This window comes from Ambystoma mexicanum, chromosome 8 (genome assembly GCF_040938575.1).
Source record: "Ambystoma mexicanum isolate Mex_15411 chromosome 8, UKY_AmexF1_1, whole genome shotgun sequence".
NCBI lineage: Eukaryota > Metazoa > Chordata > Amphibia > Caudata > Ambystomatidae > Ambystoma > Ambystoma mexicanum.
In genome coordinates, this window is record NC_090929.1 from 707,062,096 (window position 1) to 707,072,511 (window position 10,416).

The window sequence follows — 10,416 nt, forward strand, 5'->3', positions numbered from 1 at the left end:
GCCATGCAAGACCAGCTATGGGACAAGGTGAAAAGACTCACAGCTCAAGTAAGATTGATTGACATGCCCCGTGTGTCTCTATCCCTCCCGCCCACCCCCCGCTCATGCCCCGTGTGTCTCTATCCCTCCCGCGCACCCCCCGTTCATGCACCGTGTGTCTCTATCCCTCCTGCCCACCCCGCTCATGCCCCGTGTCTCTCTCTCCCTCCCCCCGACCCCCGCTCAGGCCCCGTGTGTCTCTCTCACTCTCCCCCACCCCCGCTCATGCCCCGTGTGTCTCTCTCCCTGCCCCCCCACCCCCACTCATGCCCCGTGTGTCTATCTCCCTCCCCCCAACCCCCGCTCATGCCCCGTGTGTCTCTCTACCTCTCCCCACCCCCGCTCATGCCCCGTGTGTCTATCTCCCTCCCCCCAACTCCCGCTCATGCCACGTGTGTCTCTCTACCTCCCCCCACCCCCGCTCATGCCCCGTGCAAATTGTACGAAGCAATAAAAGAGGGAATACAGGACAACACATCAATCCTGGCTTCTATGTCCACGAAAATCACCCAAATAGAAGGCTACATCACTGCATAAGAAGAAAGGAATATCGGACATCATAAAGGCTGGGAAAAAGAAGTGGAGGACCTTAAAAAACAAATTGAGCTTTTACCAAGGGAGAGGGGCCAAAAGGATTTGAGAACCATGAGGAATCAATTAGAAAAGACAGAACGACGAAATCGTGGACAACTCAAAGAAAAAGCAAGAGATAAAGGAAGCAAATGAAGAAAGTCCAAAAATCCAACACTTATACCCAATTAAATCGGGACTGCTTAACCACCCTCAAAGAAAAGTCCCAGTGGTACTAAAAATAGCGAATAATGACAAGATTCAGAAATCATCACCTGGAGAGAAGGCGAAGCAGCCGGAACCATCAAAGGCAAAGGAAAAAAAAGTAAAGAAAAACAAGGAAAGCCAAGAAGATACACCGAGAGTGACAAACAGAGATAAAATGAGGAGCTCCCCACGATCGGTAGAAGATTTCATGTGCGATACAAATTTGATGAATCTATCCCAACACTGGGAGACCGCCTCAAACAACTCAGTGATTGAGGTGAATATGGACCAACAAACAAAAGAACAGAAAGAACCAGAGAAAGAAATCGAGAACATAGAAACCCCAAAAGCACAAACAAGTAAAGGATTACAAGAGGAACATGAGAGACAAAAGAGAACAGTAGTAGGGGAACAAAAAAAGAAGAGGGAAGAGGGACTTAGGTCTCCTAGAGACCAAAGAATGAGACGACAAACTCGACCACAGCGAATAGAGGCCTCCAAAAGCTCAGAGGATCATCGAAGAACAGATTCGCCCAAAGCAAAAAAACAGGGACGACAAAGTCCACCACAGCGAATGGGGGCTGCTAAAAGCTCAGAGGATCGTCGAAGAACAGATTCTCCCAAAGTAAAAAAACAGGGACGCATTTTCAAAGTCGAACAACTTGATACAAAAAAGGGATACATGATTCTGAACAGGAAGACGATCTTGAAACTAATGAGCAGAATGAATTCGCTGAAAAAGATAAAAACAGAAGAAATCTTGTTAGTAGAGCCATATCAAAGAGGAAAGATCGCAAAGGCTTACATCCATGTTAAAGAAACTAGCGTGCAACACACAGATGATAACGCAATCAGAGAAATGGAACAAAACGGGTTTGGGCTGACAGAAATAAAGAGAGAAACGCCAAGAGAGAAGAAAGACCACCTCTACAACCAGAAAGGAGAGAGAGAATACCACTATACATCACGAACAGAAGAGCGTTATCGAGACAATAGAATCTGTAAAGGCTTAGAAAAAAAGGGTTATGACTCGGGGAGGGAGTATGTACGACTAGAGGATAAAAAACACAATAAAAGATGGTATGGTGAGGAGAAAAGCAAAGATAATAAGCAATCAAGGAATGAACATAAGGAACAGTACCAGATAAATACAGCGCACGACCAAGAGCCGAAGCGCGACACTTCTATCGCCAACATAGCATAGAACGAACCACTTACCACAACCGAAACGAGAGGTCAGGCAAACCAGCCCCGGTGGAAGCAAGCAGTACGTGAGAAGGCACAGGTCCATTGGCATGGATAAGAGCAGCACTGAATTTAAAAAAAGAGAACTAGCAATCAAAGTTGTTAGCGGCAGCTATGGTGGGTGAACAGAATGACGGAAAGCAAGATGAAAGTAAGAAATGCTTTGTTTTGGGATCATGGAACACAAGGGGGCATGTTCATTTAACCAGACCTGGTGACGTCGATTTAGGTTCACTAGACATTATATGTCTACAAGAGACTTGGCTGCAAGAAAAACCCTGCCTTGACGGCTTTGTAGTTGAAATATCGTCGGCAAGCAAGGGTGTGCTAGGCCGCCCATCGTCAGGCCTGTTGACAGCCACAAAAACGGGAGTAGGCTTGGCAACACCGACTAAGCTACACGAATCGTATGAGACGTTAGTTACGCTGACCTCATGGACCGACCAATCTGAATCGGGGATGAAGGTGGACAAAAATCAACTCATCATAATAAATACATATTGGAATCCACAGAAAATGGCAACCAAAATCTATTGCGCCAAAATGGCAGAAGTAATAGACTCACTCAACGCGGAGTACGAGAATGCGGACATCATTGTCTGTGGAGATTTAAACGCGGATTGTAGTGATGGGAGTAAAGAAAAGAAGTTGGAGAAAGTACAAGGAACGACCCGTGAGAGAGGTATTGCATGGGGGGCGTTGGTTAAACCAAGAAACGTTCATAACATCGCAGCGGTATTCCCCAACCAAAAGAATATTCCAACGTGGGAGAACATGAACTGCAAAGCAACACTGGACTATATTTTTGTGTCAACGGAGTTCTTACCAATGATCGAAGAGTACGAAGTCCATAGAACAATGCACAGAGATCATAATCTCCTGACATGCAAATGGCGAGGAGCACAAATGCAGAAGCATGCATACAACTATAACCTGGAGTCTAATATCCAACAATCGAGAGTCCGTTTGTCGGAAGAAGACATTAGAAGAATAACAGATAAATATATACTCCCAGACGCAGCCAAGGTACAAGTGCCTGTAAATCGACCAAATTATCTTCCGCTGTTAATGCCATACAGAAAACCAGTGGGAAGTCAGGCAAGGAAAAAGCCAAGTGCAACACATGTCTATGACAAACAGGTGGTGGAAAAAAGAAAAGTGGTCAGGAGACTAAGAAAAATAGCTAAAAAAGAAGACCACAAGGAATCCTAGGAAAATTGGCGCATTGAGACTAAGAGGTACAAACACTGGATAAAACACAACAGGCTACAGTTGTACCAACAAGATGCCGAAAGTATGTTGAAAAGTCTCAGTTCCAAGAAATCTAGTGACTTCTGGTCAATAATCAAAGCAGCAAATCCTTCAAAACCACCAGAATTGGTAAATGCGGTTTCTGAGACAAGCTGGAAAACATACCTAACGGCCCAATTTGAGCGCCCCAAGCCAAAAACAACTATCGAAAAAGTAGATCCAAAAGTCCCTTGGGTGGACGTGGCAAAGGTTACCGATATCGAAAGGACAATCAAAAGCTTAAAAACATTGAGGGCGCCCGGGCCCGATGGATTGACCAATGTGGTCTTGAAACAAGCTTCGAGCGCTTGGGCAGTCATAATAAGCAAAATCTTCACACATTGCGCTCAAACAAAAATGGGACCCGGAAACATGGTTAAAGGCTATAATTGTGCCGGTGTATAAAAAAGGTGGAAGAGATAACCCGGAAAGTTATAGGCCCATAGCCTTGTTAGATATTGTGGGCAAAATCTACGTAACACAGCTGCTGGTCCACTTTAGAATGTGGGCTAAAAGCGCACCCTGCTTTGACACCTTCCAGACAGGGTTTCAGAAAAATGGAAGTACGACAATAAACATCTTGATGCTACATATTCTGAAAGCGAAAGTAAGAGAAGGATCTCCTAAAGTTTACCTGGCGTTTGCAGACTTATCGAAAGCATTCGATAAAGTGGACCGAGCAAAACTATGGTCAAAACTAAGTGACTGGAAATGCCCAGCGTCCATCACGGGCCCGATAAAAGCTTTACATGACAACACAAAGATCAGGGTGAAACTGAGCAAGCAAGGCATCTTGTCGGAAGAGATTGCAGTCCAACAAGGTGTTAAACAGGGCTGCCCATTAGCCCCGGCCTTGTTCATCGCTTTCTTGGGGGACTACCAGAAGGAGGATGGAAAAGATAAGAGCTTTCCCACCGAAAATTGGCAATAGTAACATCTCACGTCTGCTTTATGCAAATGATGCCATCATTATCGACCAAACGCCTATCGGGCTGCAACGAAAATTGACAAATCTGGCAAGCTATATGAGAAGAAATAATTTGGAAATTAATACATCAAAAACAAAAGTGCTGGTTCTCGAGAAAACCAGAAAGAAGAGATTGAAGGAGCAGAAATGGCATTTGGAGGATACAAAGCTGGAAGTAGTCGACAAGTTCAAATATCTAGGGGTGACCATGGACGGGTCACCGGCTGATAAAGCCATGCAAGACCAGCTATGGGACAAGGTGAAAAGACTCACAGCTCAAGTAAGATTGATTGACATGCCCCGTGTGTCTCTATCCCTCCCGTCCACCCCCGGCTCATGCCCCGTGTGTCTCTATCCCTCCCACGCACCCCCCGTTCATGCCCCGTGTGTATCTATCCCTCCTGCCCACCCCCGCTCATGCCCTGTGTGTCTCTCTCCCTCCCCCGACCCCCGCTCAGGCCCGTGTGTCTCTCTCCCTCCCCCCCACACCCGCTCATGCCCCGTGTGTCTCTCTCCCTGCCCCCCCACCCCCACTCATGCCCCGTGTGTCTATCTCCCTCCCCCCAACTCCCGCTCATGCCCCGTGTGTCTCTCTACCTCCCCCCCACCCCCGCTCATGCCCCGTGCAAATTGTACGAAGCAATAAAAGAGGGAATACAGGACAACACATCAATCCTGGCTTCTATGTCCACGAAAATCACCCAAATAGAAGGCTACATCACTGCATAAGAAGAAAGGAATATCGGACATCATAAAGGCTGGGGAAAAAGAAGTGGAGGACCTTAAAAAACAAATTGAGCTTTTACCAAGGGAGAGGGGCCAAAAGAAGTTGAGAACCATGAGGAATCAATCAGAAAAGACAGAACGACGAAATCGTGGACAACTCAAAGAAAAAGCAAGAGATAAAGGAAGCAAATGAAGAAAGTCCAAAAATCCAACACTTATACCCAATTAAATCGGGACTGCTTAACCACCCTCAAAGAAAAGCCCCAGTGGTACTAAAAATAGCGAATAATGACAAGATTCAGAAATCGTCACCGGGAGAGAAGGCGAAGCAGCCGGAACCATCAAAGGCAAAGGAAAAAAAAGTAAAGAAAATCAAGGAAAGCCAAGAAGATACACCGAGAGTGACAAACAGAGATAAAATGAGGAGCTCCCCACGATCGGTAAAAGATTTCATGTGCGATACAAATTTGATGAATCTATCCCAACACTGGGAGACCGCCTCAAACAACTCAGTGATTGAGGTGAATATGGACCAACAAACAAAAGAACAGAAAGAACCAGAGAAAGAAATCGAGAACATAGAAACCCCAAAAGCACAAACAAGTAAAGGATTACAAGAGGAACATGAGAGACAAAAGAGAACAGTAGTAGGGGAACAAAAAAAGAAGAGGGAAGAGGGACTTAGGTCTCCTAGAGACCAAAGAATGAGACGACAAAGTCGACCACAGCGAATAGAGGCCTCCAAAAGCTCAGAGGATCATCGAAGAACAGATTCGCCCAAAGCAAAAAAACAGGGACGACAAAGTCCACCACAGCGAATGGGGGCTGCTAAAAGCTCAGAGGATCGTCGAAGAACAGATTCTCCCAAAGTAAAAAAACAGGGACGCATTTTCAAAGTCGAACAACTTGATACAAAAAAGGGATACATGATTCTGAACAGGAAGACGATCTTGAAACTAATGAGCAGAATGAATTTGCTGAAAAAGATAAAAACAGAAGAAATCTTGTTAGTAGAGCCATATCAAAGAGGAAAGATCGGAAAGGCTTACATCCATGTTAAAGAAACTAGCGTGCAACACACAGATGATAACGCAATCAGAGAAATGGAACAAAACGGGTTTGGGCTGACAGAAATAAAGAGAGAAACCCCAAGAGATAAGAAAGACCACCTCTACAACCAGAAAGGAGAGAGAGAATACCACTATACATCACAAACAGAAGAGCGTTATCGAGACAATAGAATCTTTAAAGGCTTAGAAAAAAAGGGTTATGACTCGGAGAGGGAGTATGTACGACTAGAGGATAAAAAACACAATAAAAGATGGTATGGTGAGGAGAAAAGCAAAGATAATAAGCAATCAAGGAATGAACATAAGGAACAGTACCAGATGAATACAGCGCACGACCAAGAGCCGAAGCGCGACAATTCTATCGCCAACATAGCATAGAACGAACCACTTACCACAACCGAAACGAGAGGTCAGGCAAACCAGCCCCGGTGGAAGCAAGCAGTACGTGAGAAGGCACAGGTCCATTAGCATGGATAAGAGCAGCATGAATTTATAAAAAGAGAACTAGCAATCAAAGTTGTTAGCGGCAGCTATGGTGGGTGAACAGAATGACGGAAAGCAAGATGAAAGTAAGAAGTGCTTTGTTTTGGGATCATGGAACACAAGGGGGCATGTTCATTTAACCAGACCTGGTGACGTCGATTTAGGTTCACTAGACATTATATGTCTACAAGAGACTTGGCTGCAAGAAAAACCCTGCCTTGACGGCTTTGTAGTTGAAATATCGTCGGCAAGCAAGGGTGTGCTAGGCCGCCCATCGTCAGGCCTGTTGACAGCCACAAAAACGGGAGTAGGCTTGGCAACACCGACTAAGCTACACGAATCGTATGAGACGTTAGTTATGCTGACCTCATGGACCGACCAATCTGAATCGGGGATGAAGGTGGACAAAAATCAACTCATCATAATAAACACATATTGGAATCCACAGAAAATGGCAACCAAAATCTATTGCGCCAAAATGGCGGAAGTAATAGACTCACTCAACGCGGAGTACGAGAATGCGGACATCATTGTCTGTGGAGATTTAAACGCGGATTGTAGTGATGGGAGTAAAGAAAAGAAGTTGGAGAAAGTACAAGGAACGACCCGTGCGAGAGGTATTGCATGGGGGGCGTTGGTTAAACCAAAAAACCTTCATAACATCGCAGCGGTATTCCCCAACCAAAAGAATATTCCAACATGGGAGAACATGAACTGCAAAGCAACACTGGACTATATTTTTGTGTCAACGGAGTTCTTACCAATGATCGAAGAGTACGAAGTCCATAGAACAATGCACAGTGATCATAATCTCCTGACATGCAAATGGCGAGGAGCACAAATGCAGAAGCGTGCATACAACTATAACCTGGAGTCTAATATCCAACAATCGAGAGTCCGTTTGTCGGAAGAAGACATTAGAAGAATAACAGATAAATATATACTCCCAGACGCAGCCAAGGTACAAGTGCCTGTAAATCGACCAAATTATCTTCCGCTGTTAATGCCATACAGAAAACCAGTGGGAAGTCAGGCAAGGAAAAAGCCAAGTGCAACACATGTCTATGACAAACAGGTGGTGGAAAAAAGAAAAGTGGTCAGGAGACTAAGAAAAATAGCTAAAAAAGAAGACCACAAGGAAGCCTAGGAAAATTGGCGCATTGAGACTAAGAGGTACAAACACTGGATAAAAAACCACAGGCTACAGTTGTACCAACAAGATGCCGAAAGTATGTTGAAAAGTCTCAGTTCCAAGAAATCTAGTGACTTCTGGTCAATAATCAAAGCAGCAAATCCTTCAAAACCACCAGAATTGGTAAATGCGGTTTCTGAGACAAGCTGGAAAACATACCTAACGGCCCAATTTGAACGCCCCAAGCCAAAAACAACTATCGAAAAAGGAGATCCAAAAGTCCCTTGGGTGGACATGGCGAAGGTTACCGATATCGAAAGGAGAATCAAAAGCTTAAAAGCATTGAGGGCGCCCGGGCCCGATGGATTGACCAATGTGGACCTGAAACAAGCTTCGAGCGCTTGGGCAGTCATAATAAGCAAAATCTTCACGCATTGCGCTCAAACAAAAATGGGACCCGGAAACATGGTTAAAGGCTATAATTGTGCCGGTGTATAAAAAAGGTGGAAGTGATAACCCGGAAAGTTATAGGCCCATCCTTGTTAGATATTGTGGGCAAAATCTACGCAACGCAGCTGCTGGTCCACTTTAGAATGTGGGCTAAAAGCGCACCCTGCTTTGACACCTTCCAGACAGGGTTTCAGAAAAATGGAAGTACGACAATAAACATCTTGATGCTACATATTCTGAAAGCGAAAGTAAGAGAAGGATCTCCTAAAGTTTACCTGGCGTTTGCAGACTTATCGAAAGCATTCGATAAAGTGGACCGAGAAAAACTATGGTCAAAACTAAGTGACTGGAAATGCCCAGCGTCCATCACGGGCCCGATAAAAGCTTTACATGACAACACAAAGATCAGGGTGAAACTGAGCAAGCAAGGCATCTTGTCGGAAGAGATTGCAGTCCAACAAGGTGTTAAACAGGGCTGCCCATTAGCCCCGGCCTTGTTCATCGCTTTCTTGGGGGACTACCAGAAGGAGGATGGAAAAGATAAGAGCTTTCCCACCGAAAATTGGCAATAGTAACATCTCACGTCTGCTTTATGCACATGATGCCATCATTATCGACCAAACGCCTATCGGGCTGCAACGAAAATTGACAAATCTGGCAAGCTATATGAGAAGAAATAATTTGGAAATTAATACATCAAAAACAAAAGTGCTGGTTCTCGAGAAAACCAGAAAGAAGAGAGTGAAGGAGCAGAAATGGCATTTGGAGGATACAAAGCTGGAAGTAGTGGAGAAGTTCAAATATCTAGGGGTGACCATGGACGGGTCACCGGCTGATAAAGCCATGCAAGACCAGCTATGGGACAAGGTGAAAAGACTCACAGCTCAAGTAAGATTGATTGACAAAAAATTTGGGAAATTCTCCATAGTGCCAGCGATAAAGTTTTACAAGGCGAAGGTGGTGCCAGCTATTATATATGGTATGGAAGCCTCTCTCAACATGCCGAACTCCATATGGCAAAAACTGGAAGGCCATGTGTGGAAGTCAGTACTAGGTCTACCTAAATCGACCTCCATGTCAGCAATTAGAAGGGAACTAGGCCTGGTCTCCCTCGCATCATCGGTGGAACAAAGCAAGATGAGACTTTACAGAAAAATCATAATGGCTGATTCTTTACCAATATATGCTATGATCGCGGAAGAACTCAAAAACGGAACCTGTAAGGCACTTAATAACTGGGCAACAACAATCAAAGAAGCTCTGAAAGAAATATCTTGCTCAGAAGAAGATCTAAGAATAAATCCGAATCGAGTAAAAACAAAAATCGAGCTAATGGATTGGATTCGGACAATTGATACTGCGAGGGAAAATAAGTTACTCACACATCTCCCGCCGATGTTCAATAAGGTGAAAACGCCTTTGAATTACTGCATGAAATTTCCGAACAAAAAGATGCGAGGAACATTTTTGAGAGCCAGATTAAACCTGCTGATGACCCACCAAATCCTAGCAATTCGGTCACCGAAGATGGATAATAGATGTCGCTTATGTAAGGACAAGGAGGAAGTGGAAACACTGAAACATCTAGTCCTAAAATGCCCCAAGACGAGGACAAACAGAGACATATATCTTCAATCCTGCCTGCAAGGGGTGATCACGCTAGATGAAGAGGCGGTGTGGAATAGGTTAATCTCAGGAGAAACAACGAGATGGACAATCACAACGGTGAAATTGATAGATCTGGCATTCGAAATGATAGCCAGCACACAGACTAATATAGTAGAAGGAGAGGAGGTGATGTCATCGGCATCTTCAGCCACCTTGTCTCTCTCTGGAACCAGCTAAGAGGAAACAGAGCCCAGACATTGAGGGTTCGTGTTACTCGAACTTTAACCCAAGATTTTTTAACCCCGCAACCCCAGCATCGGAGCGCACAAGCGCATCTGTAGAAGAAAGGTTCTTGTAAAAATCGTTAAACTCTTTTCGATTAAATTCAAGTAATCAAAAAAAAAAATAAGAATGTTGATCTTGGTGCCTCAGAGTATTCTTCATTACTCTGCGCCTATTCTTCATCTCAGTATTGATGTTCTCAACATCAATACTTGTTACTTGTTACTTGTACTCTTCTTCGTCCCAGTTTCCACACAAGACTTGCATAGGTAGTCCTTACTCTTTCTCATCTCATTACTTTCTTGGGGGGGAGGGGAACAAATCCTCTACCCAACACAAATACATGG